Below are 5000 nucleotides of genomic sequence, written 5' to 3' on the forward strand. Positions count from 1 at the left end.
TTGTATACTGACTGAGCTGAGGGAAGTCACACTGTCCACTGTGCTCAACCAAACGCTCTCTCTTGTCCTGTCCCTCGTGGGCTGAGCTGCCGATGTATATGTATATCTGTGTTTACGCTAGAGATTTTAATCAAATATATTATTTTGAACAAAACTAATGCTGTAGACTGCACTGAACTGACCAAACACGCCAGTAGGGCAACTAGAGGAGATGAAACTCATACTAGAGGTTAGTAGAGGTCACTAGAGGTCGTTAAGGTCACTAGAGGTCGTTAGAGGTCACGGGAGGTCCCCCCTGGCGCTGTTTGTGCTGTTGCCTTGGGAGCAGCAAGCTGTGGTCATATTATCTGGAGCGAAGAGCTCTCTCTGGCCGATTGCCCTTAGTAACAACCTAGCAAATACTGTGTGTGTGCATGTGTTTGTATACACTGACAGAATTGACGGTGTGCGTGTTGCGTGCATGTGTGTTTGTGTGCGTATGCTGACAGAAGTGTGTCTCACAGTGTCATTGTCAGTAGCTGTCAGTAGCCCACTGCTCTGCCCGCACTATTCCATACCATTCCATTCTCTCATCTCTACGTCTGACCAGTCCTGTTATTAAAACAGCGTACTGCACAATACATATAACCACTGTGGCATTACCATTGTCCATTATCTGTGTGTGTGTGTGTGTGTGTGTGTGTGTGTGTGTGTGTGTGTGTGTGTTTCAGTACGTTATAGTACCCAATGTGCGCTGGGTCATGGTTTATTTTTTAATACGGTGACTTGCTTTTAACTGTTAAGTGTTTGTGTGTGTGTGTGTGTGCTTTGAGTTTTTCATCTCTAGTGTCCCTAAGTAGTGCTGTACGTTAGCCTGAGGTTGTGCGTACGTTAGCCTGAGGTTGTGCTGAACGTGCCAAATTACACCAGGCTAGTCTACAGTACGCGCCCACCCTGCCAGCCTGGAGGTAATAAGTTAAGAACTAATAAAGTCTATTTTCATACAGTCTGTTGCTCATGTGCATGTGCCACTGTGTAGCTCAGGGGGGGGTGTGTGTGTGTGAGAGTTTGTGTGTGTGTGTGAGAGTTTGTTTGTGTGTGTGTGTGTGTGTGGACTGCCGGATGCTAGGGGGTGGGCCATGTGTGGTGGGACCATATGACGGACAGTGTTCCTAGCCAATATATTTTCACACAGCACCTTCAGTCATGACCTCACAGAGGACCGATGATGTCTGAGACTCCACCACCATGTCCCGTATGATAACAGTGTGTGTGTGTGTGTCCCGTATGATAACAGTGTGTGTGTGTGTGTGTCCCGTATGATAACTGTGTGTGTGTGTGTATGTGTGTGTCCCGTATGATAACAGTGTGTGTGTGTGTGTGTGTGTGTGTGTGTGTGTGTGTGTCCCGTATGATAACAATAACATCTGTTGTATAAACTCATCACCTCCATCTATAACAAAAGCGACTCATTAACGGCATGCGTGCGTGCGTGCGTGCGTGCGTGCGTGCGTGCGTGCGTGCGTGCGTGCGTGCGTGCGTGCGTGCGTGCGTGCGCCAGGACACATGTACTGTTCAATCACCTACTGACTGTGTGTGCGTGCGTGCGCGTATGTGTGTGTGTGTGTGTGTGTTTGCTAGTACACATGTACCATTCGATCACCTGCTGACGGTGTTGGGGGACGTCTGGTGTTCAAGTCCAAGTGGAATGCCAGCTATGTAGCAGTATGCCGTTCTGGGTCCGACAATACCGTGGCGTTATGGTGGCTGTGTTTCCACCAACAGAGAACTGGATTTTGAACCGGTTTGGGCCATCAACGGAGGGTGCAGTGTGTATATTTAGCGCACACACACACACACTCTCACCCCCACATCAGTTCACAGGAAAAAAATATTTTTGTTGCCAGATCTGAACTACATTTTCATGTTCCAAACCGATATCGGTTGAAATGCTCCGACTGGTTCAACATCTGGAAGGTGAACCAGAACGGAGCCGGTTCTCTGTCGGTGGAACAGGCCTAAGTGTGTGTGTCTGTCTGTGAGAGATGACCCAGAGGCTGAGGGCCTGTGCGTGTGTGTGTGTGTGTGGGGGGGGGGGGGGGGGGGGTTGAGAGAGAAGGCTGCATGTGTCTGTCCCTAGTGCATCTGTGACTAATGTCCTCAGTAACAAACTCTGTGCAGAAATAAATATTATAAATAAATATAATATAGATATAATAAATACTTTGTGACCAACTCTTCTTTCCAGTGTGGCTCATTCATTCAAGGTGAATTACAAACAAACGATAAATAACTGAAATAGGATTTAAGCTCATGACACAAACATAAATTGATGTCGATAATGATTGAGTCAATTTGTGCTTTGTGTTGTTGACCTCATATCCGCTCCTTCCTGAGGGAGAAGAGTAACGTGTGTGTGTGTACCGCTCCTTCCTGAGGGTGAAGAGAAAGGTGTGTGTGTGTGTACTGCTCCTTCCTGAGGGAGAAGAGTAAGGTGTGTGTGTGTGTACTGCTCCTTCCTGAGGGAGAAGAGAAAGGTGTGTGTGTGTGTGTGTGTGTGTACCGCTCCTTCCTGAGGGAGAAGAGAGAGATGAATGGGAAGATAAGATAAGGTGGATAAGAGAGAAATGTAATATCTTGTGGTCGGCGCACACAGCTCCAGGCTGCTCCAGGCCCTCTGCGCTGCACTGCGTCTAATGTCGTAGCCATTGCTTATTAGCGACAGGCTGAGTGATGAGAGTGCAGTTTCACCTTTGAGGGTCCAAACAAAACAAGCGCAGGAGTCAGCCGTGTAATTATTATAAAGTGATGGACCCACACGGCGTCACCTCAACAGTTATTACGCCCCAATATTCCCTTCATACACTCCGGCCTCGGAGCGTGTGTGTGTGTGTGTGTGTGTGTGTGTGTGTGAGAGAGAGAGTCATTCTGCCCTCTTTACATCTCCACTTGTGGCCTGGTGGAAAGCACTCCATTAGAAAGAGAACTTGTGTTTCCAGTCACAGAGTAAAAGAGACTGTACTTTAACACATGGGGTCTTGATAGGCACGGGTCCTCGCCACTCACACACACACACACACAGAGACTGTGTTTAACACATGGGGTCATGATAGGCATGGGTCCTCACCACACACACACACACACACATACACACACACACAGAGACTGTGTTTAACACATGGGGTCATGATAGGCATGGGTCCTCACCACACACACACACACACACACACACACACACACACAGAGAGAGACTGTTTTTAACACATGGGGTCATGATAAGCATGGGTCCTCACCACACACACACACACACACACACACACACACACACACACACACACAGAGACTGTGTTTAACACATGGGGTCATGATAGGCATGGGTCCTCACCACACACACACACACACACACACACACACACACACACACACACACACACACACAGAGACTGTGTTTAACACATGGGGTCATGATAGGCATGGGTCCTCACCCCACACACACACACACACAGAGACTGTGTTTAACACATGGGGTCATGATAGGCATGGGTCCTCACCCCACACACACACACACACACACACAGAGAGAGAGACTGTGTTTATCACATGGGGTCGTGATAGGCACGGGTCCTCACCACACACACACACACACACACAGACACACACACACACAGAGACTGTGTTTAACACATGGGGTTGTGATGGGCACGGGCCTTCAGCACACAGGAAGGTTCTATCTGAGACCTGCTGCTCAGCACACAGGAAGGTTCTAGCTGAGCCCTGCTGCTCAGCACACAGGAAGGTTCTATCTGAGACCTGCTGCTCAGCACACAGGAAGGTTCTATCTGAGACACCCTAACCCTAACCATGCTCAGCACACAGGAAGGTTCTATCTGAGACACCCTAACCCTAACCATGCTCAGCACACAGGAAGGTTCTATCTGAGACACCCTAACCCTAACCATGCTCAGCACACAGGAAGGTTCTATCTGAGACCTGCTCAGCACACAGGAAGGTTCTATCTGAGACCTGCTCAGCACACAGGAAGGTTCTATCTGAGACACCCTAACCCTAACCATGCTCAGCACACACTCCTCTGCACATTCAGTGCTTGAAAAGAGAAGCTTCGCCAAGAAGCCAAAGCTTATGTGTGTGTGTGTGTGTGTGTGTGTGTGTGTGTGTGTGTGTGTGTGTGTGTGTGCACCAGGGGTCAGGGTTTGAAGGATTTGCTTCAGCCAGTTAGCATCCAAGCGGGCCACAATCCATCTATAGGACATACTCACTTCCTGCACTAATTTCACAGTTAGGTATTTCCAATGGCCACACATGATCTGTGATGATCTGACTGTGTGTGGATTGGTGGTTGAGGTGGTGGAAGGATTAACTGATGGATGACAGATTATGCACATACTGTACAGTAGGCTGCTTCCCAAGGTCAAGCAGGGATCCTTCAAGGCTGCTTTTTCAAGATAGGTACGTTATCGAATACGCCGAATCACAGTTCCAATGTCAAGCATCCTTTGAATTTGATGAGGAGTACTTAGTTTCACATAATTTAAGTGTAAATATTGTTCATTGTAAATGTATTGTCACTGTTTGAAGAAACGGCTCCGGTGACTTTGATCTTGTGAAGAAGGGATTTCACAGGGGCATTTAACCCTGTTCCCTTCTGTATGGTGTTAGCCAAAGGCTAAGCTTCTCTTTATAAAAGTTGCCTAGTGGTTACTGCAAATCATTTCATTTATTGCCGTAGGAGAATGATAGTGGTGCATTCATTGTTTTTCAAACAAGCCACACTCGCTCGTCTATTCCCTTCTATGTTTCCCGTCTATCAAGGAAGCTGTCTTGCCTGCTCTCTGACTCGGCAGGACTCCCGTCTATCAAGGAAGGATCCTTCAGGATTCCTAGACTTTGAGAAAAAAACAGTAATTATTATATCGTCCATGTGGATTGGACTGGCCAAATAGCTAGCCTAGCATGGCATGGGGCAGTGGAATGGTCAATTAGCTAGCCTAGCATGAGGCAGT

General features: G+C 47.8%; 1 protein-coding gene across 1 annotated transcript in view; it reads left to right on the forward strand.

Annotated features, from left to right (window-relative positions):
* LOC134097550 (protein EFR3 homolog B-like) overlaps window positions 1–988 on the forward strand; it is a 56949-nt gene extending 55961 nt beyond the window's left edge. The window contains exon 22 of the mRNA XM_062550433.1: window positions 1–988. This exon is cut by the window's left edge and continues 1477 nt beyond it. The gene's annotated coding sequence lies outside the window, so the exon portion shown is untranslated.
* The last annotated feature ends 4012 nt before the right edge of the window (window positions 989–5000 follow it).

This window comes from Sardina pilchardus, chromosome 12, assembly GCF_963854185.1.
Source record: "Sardina pilchardus chromosome 12, fSarPil1.1, whole genome shotgun sequence".
Lineage (NCBI taxonomy): Eukaryota > Metazoa > Chordata > Actinopteri > Clupeiformes > Clupeidae > Sardina > Sardina pilchardus.